General features: G+C 46.4%; 1 pseudogene across 1 annotated transcript in view; it reads right to left on the bottom strand.

The window, feature by feature from the left end:
* LOC146357390 (cytosolic phospholipase A2 epsilon-like) overlaps positions 1-12461 on the bottom strand; it is a 76020-nt pseudogene extending 63559 nt beyond the window's left edge. Inside the window, exons 1-3 of the transcript XR_014789576.1 lie at positions 12447-12461; positions 12237-12342; positions 12059-12072 (exon numbers count right to left, since the gene is read on the bottom strand). The product of XR_014789576.1 is annotated as a cytosolic phospholipase A2 epsilon-like (transcript). The remainder of the gene's footprint in view (positions 1-12058; positions 12073-12236; positions 12343-12446) is intronic.
* Positions 12462-24283: the final 11822 nt, after the last annotated feature.

Here is a 24283-nt window from a genome sequence, read left to right on the forward strand (position 1 = left end):
GCTGAAGAACAAGACTGAATTATTCACATGGTGTCCAATTTTGGGGGAAAGTTCTCTACGTGGAAATCACACAAATCAGCCATAACAGCTGTATCCATTACACCGGTTTTCATCCAACCTCAGAGAGCTCCTTTAGAGTTCTGACTGAAACCTGGGGTGGGTTCCACTACAACCAGCTTCCACTACAACAAAACATACAGCTGAATGTGTTGCTCCCACAAAATGCTAGAAGGAAGCAGAAGAGGGGCGGGAAAGCCCTGCGAAGATGGGAAGTAGGCAAGAGGCTTGTGCATCCGTCAGCTGAACTCTGGTTTTGTATGCTGTAAACTAGGGTATTCTCAATAGCCTGTGGAAGGCTCTCAGGAAGGGACCAGAACTGGGCCGTGATCATTACTGATGAATAGCCTCTCAAAATTGCCCCAGTGCCAGTTTCTCTTCCAATGGGAGTTGACTATTTCTGGCACACTTTGATCATTTAAAAATAAAAAATAAAACAGTGAGTGGAAACCAGTAATTAAAGCCACCTTTTTTTCCCCTGCCACCCTATAAGAGGATGGCACCACGCTTCCTACTGATGAATGCAAGTAACAGACACAACAGCCCAAGTAATTCATGACTAATTCCCCAGCCTAGATCAACATGAAGCCATACAGTGGGCTAAGTCACAAAGAAGAAATTATTTATTTTATTTCTTCAATTTTTACACTGTACTGTAAAATCACTGTAATTCAGTTTATAGGCACTTGAGGCCTGAAAGGTATTAATAACATTTAATAACACTGGACAGGATGGTGCTGCAATTGTGTTTTATTGCAAAAAACCTGCCATAGATCCAATCTGAAAGAACACAGGATTACTTAGAAAGCATGATTCAAAGCAGTCACTTGGGGAGCTAATCCTAGCTGGAAAGCAGAGTATGCCTAAACAAATAAGATAAAGTTAAGATGAAAAAGGTGGCCCACCTGTTGCCACATAAAAGTATTTACATGTGGGCACCAATGCAAGAAATTTAAATGTATGTTTAATTTGTATCAATGGGTCTTACAAGTTCTTTGTTTTTGCTGGCTAACACCAGCTTAAAGGAAACACACAACTACTTTGTAGGAAACTAAAACACATGTAAATGACTGTAACCAAAGAATGCTATGCTCTGTGAAATGGCAGACTGAAAATGACCAATTCAAAAGGAGCTTCAAAGAGTTCCTGATAATTAATACACTTTTAAATTCCAGCAACTAAAAGCACAATTGCCCCAAAGAAAGGAAAAACAGCACATACTACAGTCAGGTATTTAGGATGGTGTTGACTTAATCATGAAAGGAGAGTGAGCTGGACATCTCAGACCCTCTTAGACAGAGGCTAAGAGATAAATGGGCTGCAGGAAGCCCAGGGGGCTGCCCTTTATCCTTCCGAGGTGCTGTGGGCTCATCAGGTGCTTCTGAGAGCTCCAACTGAATGGGGGGGGGTGGCCTGAGTACTCCCAGCAGCTGAGTGGGCAGGAAGCTTCAGTCTGTTTCCCACCTCCCAGCTGAGCAGAGCAGAGCAGAGGAAGCTGCTTCAGCTGGTCCAGGGACTACAGAAGCAAGCAAGCTCCCAGACAGCGAGCGACCAGGGGGAGCAAACAGGAGCTGGCCAGGGGAGGTCATGGGGGAGGCCCCTAACATTTTTTTTTCTTTTTTAACAAACATTTTTTTTCATTTATTTGTCTTGTAACACACACTTCCACACCAGTGGGACTCTTTTAACCTCTACTGAGTAGAGGAGCAGGCACAGGCTAGTCTAGAACAATCACAAAGCTAGACACAAAAAGGGAAAAGAGGCTATGGAAGGACAAGACTCTCCAGTGGTGGTGACCTGCAAGGTGTGTGCAATGTTTGTTTTCTTGCCGGAGAACAACATGGCCTACACGTGCAACAAGTACAAGTTGATCACGCTGCTGGAAGAAAAAGTAAGTGGACTGGAGCGGCGACTGTCGACCCTCTGGGGAATAAGAGAACACGAAGAGTTCTTGGACAGAATGGGGTAACTACAGCAGCAAAGGGAAGACCAGAAGTTTGAAGAGCAACAGCAAGCTGAGGCTGAAGTGGGAAATACTGAGGTGAGGAAAAATGGAGTAGAGGATACTCCTTGGAAAAGGGTGACAGTTAGAAGAAGAAGAACTAGATGCCACTCTGCACCAGTGGAAGCAGTGGAGCTGTGGAACCGATTCCAGGTACTTGCGGATGAGACTGGAGGACAGCCTGCAGAGGAAGAATCACAGGAGAACCTACATGAGAGTGAGCAGGAGGCTGAAGGTCAGTCAAACAGAGGCAATGAAACCCAGGCCTACAATAACAAGAAGAGAAGAGTGGTAGTAGTGGGAGACTCCTTGCTGCATGGCATCAAGACCCAAGTATGCCACGAAGACCCGTGGACTTGCCAGGTATGTTCTCTCCCTGGAGGATGGATTAGAGATGTGACTGAATGGTTGCCTGCACTCATAAAGCCCACTGAGGGGTATCCCTTTCTTCTCATCCATGTGGGAACAAATGATACCGCCAAGCAGAGCTACGAAGAAATCACATCAGACTTTGACGCTTTGGGAAGGAGACTCAAGACCTTTGGGGCCCAGATAGTTTTCTCATCCATCCTTCCAGTAGTTAGAAGAGGGATAGAAAGGGAACGAAAAATACTCTGGGTGAATGACTGGCTACAAAGGTGGTGCCGACGAGAGAAATTTGGATTCTGGGACCACGGGCCATACTTCCTGGAAGATGGGCTGTTGGCAAGCAAGTAGGGATGGCAGAGAATTCCGCCACGAATTATGGTGAGGCCAAATACCAGTGCATTCAGCCCCCCGAAAGCTGTGGCGGAACGGCCTGCCACCCCCCCGCCACTCCGCGGATCCCCCCCGGGATGAGATTTACCTGGGGCGGATCTTCCGGGCGTCAGTGGCTCCAGCGGCATCTCCGGCGGCGGCGGCTGGTCTTCCGACTGGCTGCCGCCACCGCCATTTGCAGTTTTTTTTTTTTTCCTACAGAGACGTAATAGGCTATGTAAGTTTTTACGTAGCCTAAAACGGCTGGGTTAAAAAAAAAACAAGGTGCACACAAATGGCGGCAGCTACGGCCGCCGCCATTTGTGTTCCTTAGTTTGGGCCGTCTTAGTCTATGTAAATATTTACACAGACTAAGACGGCGAAAATAAGGGGAACGCAAATAGTGTCAGCTACGCTATTTGCGTTCCCCTTATTTTCGCCATCTTAGTCTATGTAAATATTTATGTAGACTAAGATGGCCCAAACTAAGGAACGCAAATGGCGGTGGCCGTAGCCGCCGCCATTTGCGTACGCAGTTTTGTTTTTTCCCAGAGCCCTCCGTGGCCAGAAATCCTGCCGCGGACGGCTCTGGCTTGGCCTGGCCGGCTGCTTTCGGAGCTGCTGCGGAGCACAGCCGGCCGCGGAATATTCCGGGGGGGAGGAACGGAGCGCCTCCTCCCCGGCAAGGATTCCAGGGGAAGGGACGGAATGCCTCCCCCCCCACCATAAACATAATCTGCGAAAGGTAAGTGACTTTTGTACATCCCTACAAGCAAGGCACAGATTGCGCCTGTCAGGGTGGAAACTGAGCCCCACAGAGCCCCAGAGCAGTTCTGATTCTGAGGAGGAACAGCAATCCGTGGGAGAGGAGCTCGCTCATCTCTCACAAGCACAGCAGCTGGCAGAGATTCCTCCTGCCAGCATTCCTGGGATAGATAGTGACCCTGGCAGTGAGAAAGTGCGGGAGGGGGGCTTGCTGGACGCTCGGCACAGACGCAGGGAGCGACGACAGATGGAGGGCGCGGAAAGGGGGTGAAGCACAAATTTGGCATGCAAACAACGGTGGCATCCCGAGGACCCAAGGGAAAGAGGGAGGATCTCTCCTAGCCCATAAGTTCAGGGTCTTCCCGTGATTCTCCTTCAAACGGGGACCAACTGCCTTACTTGGAGCTTAGGCTACCCAGCTATCTTTCCTAGGGATGGACGAAAGTCCCTTACCTGATCCCAAAGCTTGCTTCGCAGTGGGGGGGAGGCGCTCCGTCCCTCCCCCCCGAAATTCTGGCTGGGGGAAAGACGCCCTGTCCCTCCCCCCCGAAATTCTGGCCGGGGGGGAGGAGCCCTGTCCCTCCAGCCACAAAACCTCCTCTCCTGCCGGGACGCAAACGGCGGCGGCCGTAGCCACCACCGTTTGCATCTCTGGCCTGCAGTCAGCCGTGATAGGCTACGTAAACGTTTACGTAGCCTATCACGGCTGACTTTAAAAAAAAAAAAGCGTGTATGCAAATGGCGGCGGCCATGGGCGCCACAATTTGCGTTCCTTATTATGGCACGTGTAGTCTACGTAAACATTTACGTAGACTATGGCGAAAATAAGGGGAAAGCTTATGTGAGCTTTTTTTTTTTTTAAGTCAGCCGTGAGAGGCTACGTAAATGTTTACGTAGCCTATCACGGTTTTTTTAAAATCTAGCCATGATAGGCTACATAAATGTTTACATAGCCTATCACGTTTGTTTGTTTGTTTGTTTGTTTTACTTGGAAATGGCGGCGGCGGCAGCCGGTCGGAAGACCAGCCGCTGCAGCCACCGCCACCAAACCGCCGTCGAACCACCGCTGGAGCCGCCGCTGCCGCCAGGGACATTCGAGCAAGGTAAGTCCTATCCCGGGGGGGGGCGGGGGGATGTCAGAGAATTTCACCACCAATTTCGGGGTGCCGAATGTGCTGGTAATCAGCCTCCCCGTGATTCGTGGAGAAATTCTCTGACATCCCTAATTTCCCAGGTCTGTTCCTTACTTTGTCACTAGTGATTAGTATTCTGAAAGAGTCATAAAGTAATAAAGGAATAAAGTCTCGGAAAGAATTCCTCGTCGTCTGTGTCCTGAGTTGGCTATTGGTGGGGACTGCAAGAGGCAGCTAGGGCGCTCCTGACAGTGCCTCACAAAGGATGGAAGGGATGTGTTTGGCCACAGCATGAAGAACTTAATCAGGAGGGCTTTAAACTGAATTCTACGGGGAAGGGAGATGTAAAGTTGGGGGTAACAATGGACGTAGGCGCATGCACTGCAACGGAGAGAACAGCTCTAATAGCGCCCAATAATAGTCTTCAGACACATGTAGGAAGAAAGCCACACTATGAAGCACATGGTCTTCGATGTCTATGTACTAATGCCCAGAGTATGGGAAACAAACAGAACGAACTTGAACACTTAATACAAGAGGGAAATTATAACTTGATAGGTATAACTGAGACTTGGCGGGATGACTCTCATGACTGAAATACAGCAATTGAAGGATATACCTTGTTCAAAAAGAACAGGAGGAACAGAAAGGGAGGTGGAGTTGCACTATATGTGAAAAATACATATCTCTGCACAGAAATACAGGAGGATGAGCTTGGTAGCCCCATTGAGAGCATCTGGTTCAAAATAAATGGAGCGAAGAATAAAAGGAACCTGGTGGTCGGAGTCTACTACTGGCCACCCAATCAAGGAGAAGACGAGGATGAAACTTTTGAAAGCAAATAGCCAATGTTTTAAGGAAGCATGATGTAGTAGTAATGGGGGACTTCAATTTCCCCGATATTTGTTGGGAGACAAATTCTGCAAAACATGGCCCCTCCAGGAAATTCCTGACTTGTGTGGAGGATAACTTCCTCCTACAGAAAGTAGAGGAAGGAACTAGAGGATCGGCTATCCTTGACTTGATCCTATCCAACAGAGATGACTTAGTGGATAAAGTAGCAGTTACAGGAACTCTGAGGGAAAGCGACCATGTTGTACTTCAGTTCTTGGTTCTAAGGGAAGCGAAAGCCGAGTGTAGTCAAACACATACCCTGGATTTTAGGAAAGCTGATTTTAATAAACACAGAACAATGATCAGTAAGGTCCCATGGCAAGCGACTCTAAATAGAAAAGGAGTCCAGATGGGTGGGAGGTTTTAAAAAAGGAAATTCTCAAGCCACAATTACAAACCATTCCAACAAGAAGAAAAGGTGGAAGACAACAGAAGAAGCCAGTGTAGCTTCACAAAAAGCTTAGAGATGACCTGAAAACAAAAAAGGACACATATAGGAAGTGGAAAGAAGGCCAAGTAACAAAGGAAGAGTACAGGCAGGTAGCACAGAATTGCAGGGATGGCGTCAGGAAGGCTAAAGCTGAGAATGAGCTGAGGTTAGCGAGAGATGCTAAAAGCAACACAAAGGCTTTCTTCAGCTACGTGCATAGTAAAAGGCAGAGGAAAGAAATGGTTGCTCAGCTATTAAATAAGGATGGCAAAACGATAACAGATGACAAAGAAAAGGCAGAGGTGCTCAATTCCTACTTTGGCTCAGTCTTCTACCAAAAAGAGGGTCTATGAGCCCCCTGGCAAAGGCGAAGTACAGGCTGAAGGGGCAGGATTGCAGCTTGAGATCGATAGGCATGTGGAACATCTAATTACTTTGAATGAGTTCAAATCTCCAGGGCCAGATGAACTGCACCTAGAGTAATAAAGGAACTGGCAGAAGAACTCTCAGAACCGCTGTCTATTCTCTTTGAGAAATCATGGAGGACGGGGGAAGTGCCAGATGACTGGAGGAGGGCTAATGTTGTCCCTATCTTCAAAAAGGGTAAAAAAGAGGAACCTGGGAACTACAGACCAGTCAGTCTGACATCAATCCCTGGGAAAATTCTGGAGCAGATGATAAAGCAATCCATCGGGAAGCACCTTGAAAACAATGCAGTGATTACTCAAAGCCGACATGGATTTGTCAAAAACAAGTCGTGCCAGACGAATCTGATCTCATTTTTTGATCAAGTAACCTCCCTTGTGAACTGTGGGAATGTAGACATCATATACCTTGACTTCAGCAAAGCTTTCGACAAAGTGCCCCATGATATCCTGATGAGCAAACTAGCTCAAAGTGGGCTAGATGAAACAATGATCCAGTGGATCCACAGTTGGCTACAGAATCGGATTCAAAGAGTGCTTATCAATGGGACCTTCTCAAACTGGGGAGAGGTAATGAGTGGGGCACTGCAGGGCTTAGTCCTGGGCCCAGTGCTCTTCAACATTTTTATGAATGACTTGGAGGAGGAGCTGCAGGGAATGCTGATCCAATTTGCAGATGACACAAAATTGGGTGGGATAGCTAATACTTTGGAAGACAGAAACAAAATTCAAAGTGATCTGGATAGACTGGAGCGCCAGGCAGAAAACAACAGAATGACATTTAATAGGGATAAATGCCAAGTTCTGCACCTAGGAAAAAGAAACCAAAGGCACAGTGACAAGATCGGGGATACGTGGCTCAACAACACTACAAGTGAGAAGGATCTTGGAATTGTTGTCAATCACAAGCTGAATATGAGCCAACAATGTGATGTGGCTACAAAAAGAGAGAATGCTATTTTGGGCTGCATTAATAGAAGCATAGCTTCCAAATCCCGGGAAGTACTAGTTCCCCTCTACTCAGCACTGGTTAGGCCTCATCTGCAGTACTTTGTCCAGTTCTGGGCACCACACTTGAAGAAGGATGCAGACAAACTGGAGAGGGTTCAGAGGAGGGCAATGAAGATGATCAGGGAACTGGAAACAAAGCCCTATGAAGAGAGGCTGAAAGAACTGGGCATGTTTAGCCTTGAGAAGAGAAGACTGAGGGGAGATATGATAGCACTCTTCAAGTACTTGAAAGGTTGTCACAGAGAAGAAGGCCAGGATCTCTTCTTGATCATCCCAGAGTGCAGGACACGGAATAACAGGCTCAAGTGACAGCAAGCCAGATTCCGGCTGAACATCAGGAAAAACATCCTGACTGTTAGAGCAATAGGACAATGGAACCAATTACCTAGGGAGGTGGTGGGATCTCCCACACTGGAGGCATTCAAGACGAGGCTGGACAGCCATCTGTCAGGGATGCTCTGACTTGGATTCCTGCACTGAGCAGGGGGTTGGAGTCGATGGCCTTGTAAGCCCCTTCCAACCCTACCATTCTATGATTCTATGACCCTTTCCTCATGCACAGGTATAGCAAGTGACTAGAATCAAACTACAGAACAAACTACCACACCATTAGAAAGCACAGACAACTAAATAGAAAGAGAAATACAAGCACTGTTTATATTTCTCCTGATGTTTTGGTCTGCAACTCCTATCAACCCCAGCCAGGATGTCCAATGGTAAGAGATAATGGGGGTTGTAATCCAAAACTCTCCCAAAGCAAGAGAAAAACATTTCAAATGTATTCTCAAAGTAAAAAGAGGACACATTTTTAAAAAGGCATTTTCTGTATCATTTGTACAAATCAGTCACACTACATCCTGTTCCCCATGTGTGAATAGGGACGCTGGAGAAATCCACTGCAGACCCAAATCAGGCTGAATTCCCAGGAATCCAACCTCTGGATTCAGCAGCATTCTGGCATCCCCTTACATGGCGCTTCAGCCATAGGTAAGGAGATGCCAGTGGGGTGGCTCTCTGGCTATCTAAAAGGCTTGATAGGCTAATGGCAGCTGCCATTATCCTATCGTGGAGAAATTACAGCTGTAAATTGCATAGTTGATGGCATTTGCAGTAGCAAAGCACTTTTTTCTATTGAAATTATGGCATAAAAGGCCACAATTTGCATAGAAGGATGTGCTTTATGGCCGCAAATGCCGTAAACTACGTGCCAGGGCTCCCAGGAAATCCGCAGGGTCCAAAGCAGGCCAGATTTCCTCACAGTGGATGCCACCCCTGGACCAATTGTCGGCGGGTTCACCTATCCCTGTGTGTGAGGTCCGTTAAAAGACATACTGCTCCTTATTGTGACAAACTATTTGGCATCCTTTAGAGTTGTAGATATTTTTGTCTAAGATACTCACTCTAATTCTTGAGTTCCCCTAAGCAGGGGGGAAAACTGCACATAACCATAATTAATCCTATATAGTCATACAAGGCCTAATATATAAACATACACTCATATTTCCATGAAACAAGTTGATAAAGAAAGAAAACAAAGGAGAAAGAAATCTGTAAAGAGAGGAACTGTAATATAAGAATTCATATGAACAAAGCGAGGGACCTAGTCTGTGGCACGGGATGATAGCGATAAGCAGTGAGACTTTATGGACCAGGATAATAAGGATTTATCCATAAAGCACATTCTGTATTTGCAGTTAAGATTTGTAATTGGAAATATGATGCTGTTCTAGTAAGATTTCATCTGATTTATGTTCCAACGCTGCCTCCCCAGACACCATTTATAGCACAACTTGTGTTCTAGGGCTGTGCTAATCCTGACCTCCTGTTTCCCAAAAGTTTTCTCCCCCTGGCCTCTCTTATTGTTATGAGGTGGCTGAGAGTGCTGTACATGTTATTCTAGTTTTCCTTCCTATTACACATCTCTCCATCGCTCTAGTTTTCCTTTCTATTACAATCTGTCCATCGCTCTGCAGCCTCCCTGGTTGCCCACACTTCCTGATCTGAAAACCCTCATTGGAAGGAGTTCCCTTGTAACATCTTCTGGGCTTTAATTGAAGTGTGGGAATCCAGAGGGTGCTGCAAACTGCCAGGGATGATTGTACAATGAAAACAAGACACTCGCACACACCCCTCAGCCCTCAACTAAGATAAGCACAAGAACCCACACCCCACCCACCAGAGTTTCACTGAAATGTGGTTTTTCCCTTGGAAAAATATCTGAAAGCAATTTATTTTCTCTCAAATTGCGTAAGAATGGTCAAAAATATGTAGAAAAAAAGTTCAGCTTAAAGTGTGTCAATTTGGTACATACCCATCTTGCCTGATGTTCTGGATTGTTGGCTAAGCCCTAAAGAAAGAAGAAAATATATGTTTAAAATGGTCATTTGATGTCATAAATTCCACATCTACAAACATATAAACACTCCACAGCTCTCCAACTAGGATGCTAAGGTTGCTTCCTGGCAGGGATATGTGTCTAGTTCTCTGGATTTATGTACTACAACAGGAATAAAAAGCAACTGTTGTTGTTGTTGTTGTTGTTGTTCAGTCGTTCAGTCGTGTCCGACTCTTCGTGACCCCATGGACCATAGCACGCCAGGTCTTCCTGTCCTGCGCTCTCTCCCGGAGCGTGCTCAAGTTCATATTCATTGCATCCGTGATGCTATCTAGCCATCTCATCCTCTGCCGTCCCCTTCTCCTTTTGCCTTCAGTCTTTCCCAGCATCAGGGTCTTTTCCAGGGAGTTTTCTCTTCGCATTAGGTGGCCAAAATATTGGAGCTTCAGCTTCATTATCTGTCCTTCCAATGAGCAGTCAGGGTTGATTTCCTTTAGGATGGACTGATTTGACCTCCTTGCAGTCCAGGGGACTCGTAAGAGTCTTCTCCAGCACCACAGTTCGAAAGCATCAATTCTTCGGCGCTCAGCCTTCCTTATAGTCCAGCTCTCACAGCCATACATTACTACTGGGAAAACCATAGCTTTGATTAGACGGACCTTTGTCGGCAAGGTGATGTCTCTGCTTCTTACTATGCTGTCTAGGTTTGCCATAGCTTTCCTCCCAAGGAGCAAGCGTCTTTTAATTTCATGGCTACAGTCACCGTCTGCGGTGATCTTGGAGCCCAAGAAAGTAAAATCTGTCACTGCTGCCATTTCTTCCCCTTCTATATGCCAGGAAGTGATAGGGCCAGATGACATGATCTTCGTTTTTTTAATGTTGAGTTTCAAACCAGCTTTTGCACTCTCCTCTTTCACCCTCAACAATAGGCTCTTGAGATCCTCTTCGCTTTCTGCCATTAGGGTGGTATCGTCTGCATATCGGAGGTTGTTGATAATTCTCCCGGCAATCTTAATTCCGACCTCTGATTCATCCAACCCGGCATTTCTCATGATGTACTCTGCATATAAGTTAAATAAGCAGGGTGACAATATGCAGCCTTGTCGTACTCCTTTCCCAATTTTGAACCAATCGGTTGTTCCATCTCTGGTTCTTACTGTTGCTTCTTGACCCTCGTACAGGTTTCTCAGGAGACAGGTAAGGTGGTCTGGTACTCCCATCACTTTAAGAATTTGCCACAGTTTGTTGTGATCCACACAATCAAAGGCTTTAGCGTAGTCAATGAAGCAGAAATAGACGTTTTTCTGGAATTCTCTTGCTTTCTCCATGATGCAGCGAATGTTGGCGATTTGATCTCTAGTTCCTCTGCCTCTTCGAAACCCAGCTTGTACTTCCGGTAGTTCTTGGTTCGCATACTGCTGAAGCCTAGCTTGTAGGATTTTGAGCATCGCCTTGCTGGCATGTGAAATGAGCGCAATTGTGCGGTAGTTTGAACACTCTTTGGCGTTGCCCTTCTTTGGAATTGGAATGTAAACTGACCTTTTCCAGTCTTGTGGCCACTGTTGAGTGTTCCAGATTTGTTGGCATATTGAATGCAGCACTTTAACAGCATCATCTTTTAGGATTTTAAATAGCTCAGCTGGAATACTGTCATCTCCGCTAGCTTTGTTGTTACTAATGCTTTCTAAGGCCCACTTGACTTCACTCTCTAGGATGTCCGGCTCAAGTTCAGTGACTGCACTATCATGGCTATCAGGGACATTCAGATCTTTCCTGTATAGTTCTTCTGTGTATTCTTGCCACCTCTTCTTAATCTCATCTGCTTCTGTTAGGTCCCTGCCTTCTTTGTCCTTTATCATGCCCGTCTTTGCACAAAACGTTCCCTTGAGATCTCCAATTTTCTTGAAGAGATCTCTAGTCTTTCCCATTCTGTTGTTTTCCTCGATTTCTTTGCATTGTTCATTTAAGAAGGCCTTCTTGTCTCTCCTTGCTATTCTCTGGAACTCTGCATTCAGTTGGGTATATCTTCCCCTTTCTCCCTTGCTTTTCGCTTCCCTTCTTTCGTGAGCTACTTGTAAAGCCTCATCAGACAGCCACTTGGCTTTCTTGCATTTCTTTTTCTTTGGGACGGATTTTGTTGCTGCCTCCTGAACAATGTTACGGACCTCCGTCCATAGTTCCTCAGGCACTCTGTCTATCAGGTCTAATCCCTGAAATCTATTCCTCACCTCCACTGTATATTCATCAGGGATATGATTTAGGTCATACCTGAACCGGTGTCTCTAAAAAGGCAGAAACAAAAGGCAACTGTTCCAGGTGCAACATCTGAGGACTTGTCAAAGCACCCCAAAGCATTTTACCTACATTTGAATATACCCACAATGAACTTCTAAACTGGCATTTCACACGCTCAGGGTGTGTTGCTTTGCTTGGGAAGTTTTCTTACCTCCCGTGAACTTGAATTTGCTCCCATCAGGGTATCTGCTGCATGTAATCCAGTTGCTTGGAGTGGTGCACAGCTGATACCGTCCACAGCTGACAGTGCCTCCTGGCTGAAGTAGACAAGCAGGTGATTTTGGAAGATGACTCATTACCCCACCCCTCGCTGAATGACAAGGAACACCAATGCTTCCTAGTCCCCACCCTCTTTCCTCACCCTGTTGAAACTCATCATCAGATTTAATTGAAGCTGAAGACATTTACACTGCTGTTGTTGTGGCTTGCATGACCACATTGTTCTGACCATACAGCCGGGTCAGCTGAGCATCCATTTAGCTATTGTCTATGCACTGAGTTCTTCTCAAAGCATATGCCAGTTCTGCGGTTTGAAAGGACAAGGATCAGAGAGAGGCAGAGGAAGAACATGGAGCTGTGAGTCGGGGTGCCAGAGAAATCCGCTACAGACTCAAATGAGTGCAGATCTCTTGCAGCCCATCCGAGAATTCCATGGCATCCACAGGTCAAGCACATTCTGCAGTCATGCAACTCCCCCCCCCCCGATTTCCCATTTCTGAAATTTAGTTGTAGGGATGTTGTGGGAGTCTGAGAGGGGGCTGGAATCTGGAAACTCCACACACACACACACACACACACACACACACACTCGGCCTGCCGGACCCCGCTCACCAAGCCTCCACGCACTTACTGGGCCATTTGTCAAGCACCACATGGCCCACAAGCACCTAGCAGCTGCCTGTCCCCTCACCAAGCCACCATTTTGCAAAAAAATGGTGGCTTGCGGTTTTCTATCGAAGTAATGTTGCATAAATGGCAGCCATAAAGGGGCCATTTACACAACATTACAGGGAGAAATGGACCATTTACACCTGCAGTGTGGTGTAAATGGCCCCTTTATGGCTGCCATTTATGCAACATTACTTTTACGGAAAACTCCAAGCCGCCATTTTTTCACAAAATGGCAGCTCGGTGAGGGGACGGGCAGCCGCCAGGCATTCACCAGGTGCTTGGTGGATTATTCAGTGGATCACACAGCATGGCGAGCACGGGTGGGCAGCGGCAGCAGTTCGGCAAGCACCTGGAGGGGATGGATGGAGGTGAGTCCATCCATCCCTATTTAGTGGGGGGGCAGTATTCTGCTTAGGGCAGCATTTTGCTTAAAGCAGCACTACTGTGAGCATTATGTGCAGGGGGCGGAGGTTAGAATGAAGTCTTCTGTGTTGGTGCATTTCCTACAACCATAAAAGGACTTGGGGTCCTTGCATGGGCATTCTCCTAAGTTTGCTGACTTGGAGACTGCCTGCATCTTTCAAGGAAAAAGCCCTTTCCCTCTTTGAAAGGCACTCGGGCAATCTCCCAGCCAGCAAATGCACAAACACAGAGACGTCATTCTAAAACACACACTGCTCATTATAAGCAGAATACTGCCCCCTCCAACTAAATTTATTAATAAGTCGTTTCTTCTGTAACTTGCTTTAAAGTTATTTCTGTATTTTTCTGGGTGGGGAAAAAAATAATCCGACTCCACAGGTTTGTGAATGGCAGACCAGAAAACTTAACCCAATCTGCAGACCTCACGTGGAGTGGATTTAATACAATCCTAACATCCCTAGCTGTGAGTTGGTTGAAGATGATGCCTTAGGATGGAACACCTCTTTGTGGCAATCCATTTCAGGCTGAGTAGATTTGCTGCTAGCTGGAGAAATGTCTATTTTATTTTTTTCCCAAATGAAACAAAATCCCTGTATTTGCTTTGCCCTGGGCTTCTCAGCACTTGGGGAAAACTGGGAATAGGGGTGGACCCCGTCGGGATTCCTGTTTTTCCACTGCCAAGCTTAGTCTGTCCTAGTTCCATATGGGGTTTGTTGTCCCCGATGCCACAGGCCCAAAATCTATTTTGTGCGCATTTTAAGACGTATGCATTTTTGTGCAGATTATTCAAATGTATGCATTTTTGTACACATGCACCCATTGGCTAAAGCATGCTTGTGTGCAGTTAGAAGTGTGCAGTTTTCTTTGCAGTTTTCAAACATGCACAAGTTCACAGATGCATCTTTTTGTTTCATGGAACACATCGCAAGCTTGGAAACATAGATTAATGATTGCAAATTGCATTTGGGTTCATGTTTAGTTTCAGGAGATACAAGTCAGGTAAAACCATCTAAAAAACCCTCATGGGTCTAATTTCCCAACCATCCCTAATCAGGAATGCTTAACAGTACAAATGAGGTACTTATGGACAAATGGCAGAATAAGCATGATCTAGCCAATGTTAAGCACCTCAAGTCCTGTTGATTTCATGGAGGAGTTCAACATGCACACATCTCTTATCATTAAAATGGGGGCGGGGGTAGATGATCTGGATTAGTGCCTAGTTTCTGGCATTCCAGTCCTATCTGCCTAAACTGCCATGCTCCACTCAAGGAGGCACGAGGGAACCCCAGAGCATAGTAGCACTTCCATTTCACAGTTTGGTCAGGATGGGGCTAAGGTGGAGCACCTGAAAATTTCAGTTTCTAGAGTGGTAGTAAATTAGGCTTTTGCAACAAAAACAACAAAGAGTGTTGTGGAATCTTAAAGACTGACTTTTGATGGCACAAGTATTTGTGGACTAGAATCCACTTCATCAGATGCATGAAGTAGCAGCTGCCCTAAGATGGTGTACTAACATGAGCAAGGCATTTCCCCCTGCTGGTCACAACAGAACCCTTTATACCAGCTTCCCCAACCTGGTACTTCCAGTTGTGTTGGCCTGCAACTTCCATCAGGCCCAGCCACCGTGGCCGATGGTCAAGAATCTTGGGAGTTGTAGTCTAAACATCTGGAGGGCTGCTGTATACAATGGTATAGCAAAAGTGTGCCCTTGATAGGGAGCCTTTACCCTGTCACATCATGGGAATTGCTGCCAGGAACATGGCTACATTGGACCAAACATTACTTCCACCATGCCACTGCATCCACCAAGACCTTCTCTCAGCATAACTGAAGACAGAATAGGATTGAAAACGTTAAAGCTTAAGGTATTCCTAGATAGCAAGTCATATCAACAAGGCAAATTTCTATGGGAATATTAATTCTTGTTTTCATATTTTATTGTAATTTTTTAAAGTTTTCCTTCTAATAAACGCAAGTTTTGGCCTTTGTAAAAAATCCAGCAAGCATTAAACATCCCAGAATATCTAATCTCTGTCCACAAGAGTGAATTAAATTCTACTGATTATACATACATGAAATTGCTTGCAGTGACGTGGATGCAGACAGTCATCTGATAAGGCAGAGGTCACGTGCACACTTTCAAATGGGCACTGCAGGGCACTACAAGACCACTTTGACAAAATGCCTTGTTGTTCATGACTAAGTTCATGACTAATGGCAGGGAAAGAAGTCAAGAGCATGTCTATGATGCCAACGCCAACATTCAATGTCAATGACTCAGTTTAAAATCATTCAGGAGCAACTTGAGTATTTCAAAGCATTCAAGAGATTTTGTCCAGGGGGGTATGTTAGACTATTGCAACAAAACCAACGAAGAGACTTCTGGCACCTTAGGCATGAACACATTTATTCTGGCATAAGCCTCCATGGACTACAGTTCACTTCAAAAAGTTGCATGAAGAGTTTCAAGCATATATATAGTATATAGCAGTGGGGGAAAGGGGCATAGTAAACAAAGAAGGTTAGTAAGCCATGTCAATGAGAATCACATTATCAATCATGACCATTCAAAAAAACTGTTGCTGCTGGTAACACAAACATCCTGGCACTAGGTAAGCCAATAAACACATGTAATGTGATAGAAATTCTCTCCCCCCCCCATTCAAGCCTTTTCTAAGGCTCATTGCTTGAAAGTGCAATGCAAGCGAGAAATTGTTCTGCAATGTTCTGTTTGCACAGAACCCACTAGTCCTGAAAGCGTAGAGGAAACTACTCTCACCATTTGTTTGGTTTTTCCAAAAAGTATCTTTGTTTCACAAAGGGGAGTGTTTGGGGGGAGTGGGGTGTTTTGGTGCCCTGAAAACAGGGCTCGGTAGAAGTTAAACATTTTTTGGTGAGTATAGAAAATGGAAAACATGCTACCAAACCAGTTTTGACATATATTAAGCCAACCACAGCTGGTAGCGATAAATCACTGGCTGATAACAGGCTCGTAAACCTGTCCAAGGTTGTGAGAGGGAGAAGGCAGCTGAAGCAGGAAATTTTGCCACATCACTTTGGATTCGACTGCCCGGGTGAAGAGAAGTCTGTTTTCCAGTCTGATGCCCAAAACACAAGGGAACATAAGCAAGGTCAGGTCTAGGGTTGAGGCTGAAATCCAGCATAAGATACAACATTGTTCTCCAGCAGCCTTGCTCCTGCCTGCTTCCTGCTTTTAACTGCCATGTCCTGAAGCAGCTGCATCCAATCACTCCTGCCTCTGAGAGCCTTTCTGTCTTAAACTGGCAGAGGCTCACCTATGTTGCTCTCTTACATGATGCAGCTGCCTTTGCTCTGCAGGGGTCAGTGGCATTTCACCCTCCAAATCCTTGGGACAGTGGGCTGCAGCCAGGCATGGAACATCCACAGGAGGTGAGGGGGCTCAGACTCCTTCTGTGCTGGTTGCTTCCCCTGGGTCAGGAGCCTACCATTCCCCTTCATCCTCAGAGGAGTCTGCAGGAGGCATGACACACTGACATTGGAGCCAGTCAAAACAATTCAAACAGCTACCACCACCTGATAATGCAGGGATCAGAATCCCAGTTTGTATGCCCCAGCCATGGGCTTCCAAGATTTAGGGATACTAAGAAAGGGATGAGTCAGGTCCAGATTTGCTTACAAGGAGATTTTTATTGAGTACCTACAGCACACAGGTGTACCCAATGGTTGGATCAGACAAAGCCCTGAACAAAAAGCTGTGCTGCAAGATGACTTTTATATCATACATGTTGTTCAGGTATAGCAGCTAGAGTTTGTCTACAGCTTTCCCAGCATAGCCTAGCAGTGCTTGGTAATATATTTGGTAGAAGCAAGACTATCATAATTTTCTCAGCATAGACACCTGTGGCTTAAGGTAAACATAACTTTACTCTCTGGCGCATCCTAGGCTCTAATAAGATAAACGGTACCAGAGCTTGTTAACTCTGGAATGTGCTGAAGAGGCACTACACTGGCCTTTGACTCATCTTATGAGCCAAGAGGCCCAACTGCAAGGAACTGCAACTATTAAGCAAAAGCAGAGAGCATTATGGATCTCTAAGCATCTCTAGAACTACTGTTAGCTTGTTTACAGGCCTGGGGGCCTACACAGTTGTAAATCACTGAACTGTAATGGCACCACACCATTCTTGTGGGCTTTTCCAGGCCCTCCCCTGTGCTAGATTCTCTACCCTTGAGTAGCACTTACATGCAGGCTTTTTGCCAAATTTGCGAACTGATGCAGAAAGGGCCAAAACAAATTTACAGTCAGGAAAAGAAGGAACTGAGTGAAACCGAAATAGATAGATTTGCCCATCCCCACATGGATGAGAACAAAGGTACAAACTTTTTGAAAGTCAGAGACCATCCAGCTGTGAACCCTGCAGGACCTGGACCCTGCTTCTCTGCCTGGCTCTTTCCACTTGGCCTGGGAGGGCAGGGGCCCAACCTGACTCCAGGTATAAAGGCTCTCCTGCTGCTGGAATGGTCAGAAACAACATAGCTGTGAGTGCTGCAGGACCGGGACCTTGTTCTTCTGCCTGGCTTTCTGGTGGCCTGAGTATGTGCCTGGGAGGGAGGGTGCTGGGCCAATTGTGGGGACGGGGGACCGGGGAACGGGGGGAGGGAATCAGTGTTGTAGTGTCAGGTAGAGGGAGATATGATGTTGTGAGGAGGACTTGCCAGGTAAGGGGAATGCGGCCCAGAGAGTTAACGGCTGTGCTGTGTTCCAATCCTCCCTGCACCCGCAGGTTTGGTGGTTGCTCTATCAGCCTGCCTTTGGGTCTCTGGAGGATGCTTTTAAATGCCAGATCAGTTCAGAATAAGGCCCCCCCTTATTCATGACTTAATGGTGGATGAGGCAGCCAATCTGGCATGTATAACTGAGACCTGGGTGGGTGAGTAGGGAGGAGTCAGTCTCTCCCAGCTATTCCCACTGGGGTACTTGGTCCAGCATCAGGGAAGGCTTGAGTGCTGGGGATGGGGGGTTCACTGTGGTCTATAGGAATTCCATATCCCTCTGCAGGCCCCCTGTCCATGTGACTACTGGTCTAGAGTGTTTGCACCTTGTGCTGGGTCAGCAGGACAGATTAGGGATTCTGCTGGTGTACTACCCACCCTGCTGCTCAACAGATGAGCTCATCCTAGATGAGCTGATGGAGGTGGTCTTGGTTGTGCTGCTGAGATCCCCCAGATTGTTGGTTCTGGGGGATGTCAACATTCACGCTGAGGGCACCTTGTCTGGGGTGGCTCAGGATTTCATGGTCTCCATGACAGCTATGGGACTGTCCCAACATGTTATCAGCCCACACATGTAGCAGGGCATGCTCTAGACCTGGTTTTCTCAACTGAACATGGAGATGGTGATCTGAAGGTGGGGGACTTTGCATCAGTCCCTTCGTCATGGTCAGATCACTGCCTGCTGAGGTTTAGATTTGCAAGGGTGGGGGAGCTATTAAGATGGTCTGCCCCCAGAGGCTAATGGATCCAGATGGTTTCCAGAGGGCTCTGGGGCGGTTTCCGGCTGATATGGCTGGTGCTCCTGTCAAAGCCCTGGTCAACCAGTGGGATGCAGAAATGACCCAGGTGGTTCACACAATCACTCCTGAGTGCCCTCTCCAGAGTAGAGCTTGTACGGCTCCATGGTATACCCTGGAGCTGAAAGTGATGAAACAAAATAGGAGATAGCTTGAGTGCAGGTGGAGAAAAACCCCTAGTGGATGCAATCGAACCCTGGTGTGTGCCTATGGCCAGGTGTATTCAAAGGCAGTGAGAGTGGCAAGGAAAAAATATTTCACTGCCTCTCTTCTATCATCCATATGCCACCCAGTGGAGCTTTTTAGAGTTGTCCTTGGCCTTTTACATTCTGGCCCTAAGGACACTCTGGAACCATCTGAGGCCTGCTGCAATGCACTGGCTAGGCACTTCCAGAACAGAATCTTTTGCATCTGCTGGGACTTAGACTCCAGTATTACTGCAGGTGAATCTGGTGAGGTATCCAGAGCACAGTCTTGTCCAGTTTTCTTGGGTGAGTTTCAGTTGGTACAGCTCGAGGACGTGGACAAGGTGCTTGGACAGGTTCGTGCAACCACTTCCATATTGGATCCTTGCCCAACTTGGCTAATAAAAACTAGCAGGGAGGGAACAGCCATCTGGGCTAGGGAAGTGATTAATGCCTCCTTGCAAGAGGGAGTGGTCCCAGACTGCCTGAAAGAGGTGGTGTTGAGACCACTCCTGAAGAAATCGTCCCTAGACCTGGAAAACCTTAATAATTATAGACCTGTTGCAAATGTTCCATTCCTGGGCAAGGTCCTTGAGTGAGTGGTTGCCAACCAGCTCCAGACACTCTTGGATGAGACCAATTATCTGGATCCATTTCAATTTGGGTTCAGGCCAGGTTTGGGCACAGAAACAGCCTTGGTCACCCTGTATGATGACCTGTGTCAGGAGAAAAGTAGGGGGAGTGCAACCCTGTTGATTCTCCTTGATCTCTCGTTGGCTTCTGATACCATCGACCATGCTATCCTTCTGGGACAGCTCTCTGAATTGGAAGTGGGAGGCACTGCATTGCAGTGGTTTCTCTCCTACTTGAAGGATTGGCTCCAGAAGGTGGTTCTTGGGGAACACTGCTTATCCCTGTGGATTCTCCAATTTAGGGTTCTACAGGGGTCAGTTTTGTCCCCCATGCTGTTCAACATCTACATGAAACAGTTGAGTGCGGTCATCTGGAGTTGTGCGTTGTCATTATTATGCTGATGGCACACAGCTCTATTTCTCCTTTTCATCTTCTTTAGGTGAGGCTGTGGGTGTGCTGAATCAGTGCCTGGCTGCAACAATGGACTGGATGAGGGCTAAGAAACTGAAGCTCAACCCAGGCAAGACTGAAATGCTGTTGGTGGGTGGTTCTGCTGACCAGATGGAGGGTGCTCAACCTGTTCTGGATGGGGTTGCACTGTCCCTGAAGGAGCAGGTCCATAGCTTGGGAGTCCTCCTGGAACCATCTTTGTCACTTGAGGCTCAGGTGGCCTCAATGGCACAGAGTGCCTTCTACCAACTTTGGCTGGTGGCCCAGGTATGCCCCTCTGGACAGGGATAACCTGGAGTCAGTTGTCTATCCTCTGGTAACCTCCAAGTTAGATTATTGCAGTGCGCTCTGCATGGGGCTGCCTTTGAAGATGGTTCGGAAGCTGCAGCTCATGCAAAATGCAGTGGCCAGGTTGATAATGGGGACCAGAAGGTCTGAACATATAAGACCGACTCTGGGCTGCTTGTACTGGCTGCCTATATGCTTCCGAGATCAATCCAAGGTGCTGGTTTTAACCTATAAAGCCCTACACGGCTTGGGACCACAATACCTGATGGCACGCCTCTCCCAAAGTTAACCTACCCATACACTACATTCAGCATCTAAGATCCTCCTCCGAGTGCTTCCTCCAAGGGAAGCTCAGAAGGCAGCAACAAGGGAGAGGGCCTTCTCAGTGGTGCCCCCCCATCTGTGGAACAAACTCCCTGATGAGGTCCACCTGGTGCCAACGTTATTATTTTTTCGGTGTCAGGTTAAGACCTCTCTCTTTTCCCAGGCATTGAACAGTATAGAAATGAAATAAAATAAATAAATAAATTTGACAGCACATGATGATTTTTAATTGGTCCTGGATGTGTCTTTAGTTGTGACTGACAGTTCAAAGTTGTTTTTAGTTATATGTTGTTTGTGTATATTGTCTGTGTGCTTTTATGTAATTGGCTTTTAAACTCTTTATATTGTATATTAATGTTTTTAACTTCTGTAAATCGCCCAGAGAGCTTCAGCTATGGGGTGGTATAGAAATATTAAAAAAGAAGAAAGTGTGAGATTACACTTTACACAGCATAGGACTACCTACCTTGGTGCATACATACATTCAGACCAGGGGCTGAATAGAAGGCTAGAAAATGGATTTTTTACTTGACCAAGGTTTTCAAAGTTGATATGGAGATTCTTCACAGGAGAGACATCTAACAAAAGATTTTCAGAACCCTCACCAGATTATTTGGAGGAAGCCATGCAAATTAAACTGATTTTTTAAACTTAATTTTCAGAGAGTCAAAATGAAACAGGACATTTGATAATATTTACTCATAGCTCTAAATAGTATTACACATGACCACCAAGCTTACTATGGGACAAACTAGATGTGATATTTTTCACATTGTCCAGGTTTGCATGATCAGCAGGAAAACTGTGCAGTATGGGTTGTTTCTCCTGCCCCTGCCCATGCCATCATTTGCTGAATTACCAGTGCCACATCATGGGTTGCCGTGTCATATGAGCCCGGTGCGCAGCATTGCGGGGGTGGCTTCTGGCCCACCCCACAACCCATAGCTTGTAGTAGAGGTTGTGGGGTGGGTTAGAAGCCACCCCTGCCACACCATGCACTGGCTTTGGACAACACGGCAACTCGTGACACAGCATGGGTGACTAAGGAAATTAATTACCTGCAAACAGCATGTGCAGTGGCAGGGGAAACAACCCATAGTGCGTAGTTTCCCCCACTGATCATGCACACTCAGCCATAGTTTGGTGCTACGTACCTGTTACGTTTTTGTTTTACAAAATAGCCAGCTCCAGGGGGCAAGCCAGATTGGGACTGTGGCATGGGGGGCTCTAACCCTTTGCTCCTGCCACAGCCCTCCCCTTCAAGCACACAATTGCTATTTGCAATAGGAGGACAGCTCCCATTGATGCCAATGGGCTTTACTCCCATTGCAAGTAGTGGGCATGTGGGGTGGCAGTTCCGACTGGGATTGCAGTGGGGACAAAGGGTTAAAGGCCCCCTCCACCCATAACACATCCCTGATCTGGCTGGGGGTGGGGGGACAACAGCTCTTGAGTTAGAAGAAATCACTACATAGTGCCAAACTATAGAGCAAAAGTCATGTCTGGTTTGGCCCTAGGAAGCAACATGAAGCCATCGCTTCAAGTTAGGCCATTCAAGACACAATGCCATATTCCTCCAATCCAGGGATGTCAAACTTCAGAGCTGCGGGCCAAATCCAGCCCACCTGGGTTCCCCAGATGGCCACACCTCCTTCCCCTAACCCCACCCTCTTTCCCCAGACTGCTGATTATTTGGTCATTTCCCCGGCTTTTGCACAGGCTTTTTCTTATTCTAAAAGGTTGAAATGTCTCTTCTTTGGCTTAGTTAGTGGTAGCGGGAGCTTTAAGCTTAAAATATGCTAGTTTTTTGGACCCACCCCTTTTGCCTTTGGGTCCTTCACCCGCCACTGCAACGTGGCCTCTAAGAGCTTCCCCAAAACTGAATTCAGCCCACGGACCAAAAGAGGGTTGACACCTGTGCTCCAATCTCTCTCTCTGTATGTTATTAAAATAAATGAATTCCCATCAGAACAGCATGGCTGTCCTTCATTACAGATGCACAAATGTCTCAGGCAAAGCATGACCATACAAAGCAGCTATTCTTCCCTTTCTTTCCTGGGACAATTTATCATAACAATTTAGATCCCTTAGATCAGTGTGAGATTTACAATCAATTTATAATTCCACACACTTGGCATGCCAGGAAAAGGGATGATAACATCTGAAATCTGGGGTAATTTATTTATGCCTTCTTCCTTTTGACAATTAGCTATGGAGGTGATGCTGTCTCTTGCATCTGAAAGAAGTATGACCATACATGTAATGAGAAGCAAAGTGTTGCTGACGTCTCATAGAAATGTTGCACCTTATTTCCCGAAGTAATTGTTGATTGAATTCACTGATAATGCTACTGAAGCTGTATTTCCCTCCCGTCCACCTCACCTTCCCTGCTGCCTCAGTGACAGTGTCACTCATCCAGACAGAGATTATTATATGCATAACATATTGTGAACAAGAGTTGCAATCAGGATTTTAAGAACTCGGGACACAAGGTGCTTTTAAGCACGAAAAGCAACAAAATGATTGCAGAAGTGGAGATGCGGTCTTTTTAGCTGGAGTTAGAAGAGCTTCACCTGTTTAGTGTAGTTTAAAAAAAAATAGACTGGAGGCTTGACATAGTGCCAATGCGATTTCAGAAAGGTTTTCAGAAAGGCAAAGCAAAGTGGGGTACCCACTCCCCAAAAAGGTTTCACCTATCCCGCCTCTGGAAAAATAGCCCTCTCCGTTTATCCACTCTCAAACAGACTAGCAAAACAGGGAGGGCCATTTCAGCACAGCCCCAGATATTCATGTACATCACCATTTCTCATCACTTGATTACCTCATGCTTGATGACTGCAACTGAAAGTGTGAACTGGCTTCACTGAAAAGCATTGTGGGTAAGATGGCATAGGGTGATGTGTGAGTGTTTCATCTGTGGTATTAGAGTGATAATATGGCTTATTCAAAAATGCAATTCATTGCGTAATGCTGCAACCATCAAGTGATGCATATGTCTGAGTGAATCAGCCCTGAAAAGGTGTGTGATAGGTCTCTCCAAATACCTCAGGGAGGCGGGCCGGGGCTGGGCAGAGTGGGAAGAGTTGAGAAGCTGCCAGGTGCCTGCTTCCCCTGGTATAGTAGTGCGACACAGGAAGTGCAGGGCGAGTACTTAGTGGAAAAGGAACGCTGACATCCCATCGTTGCTTGCGCCATAGCACAGGAGCGTTGAACCATTTGCACCCTGAGGACTGGATTCAATTTCAGAGAAGCTCTTGGGGGCCACATTTCATTAGTGGGCAGGACCAGAGGTGTAGGGAACTGGGGCCAGAAATACCAGCATATTTTAGCTTAATGTTTTTATTGCTAGTAATTAAACCTTAAGAGAGGCATTTCAGTCTTTTAGAATAGGGTGGGAAAAACCTGTGCAAACACCAGGAAATCACCAAATGATCAACTGGGGGAAAGGG

This window comes from Heloderma suspectum, chromosome 1 (genome assembly GCF_057233095.1).
Source record: "Heloderma suspectum isolate Gila_16-S chromosome 1, 16-S_ref, whole genome shotgun sequence".
Taxonomy (NCBI): Eukaryota; Metazoa; Chordata; class Lepidosauria; order Squamata; family Helodermatidae; genus Heloderma; species Heloderma suspectum.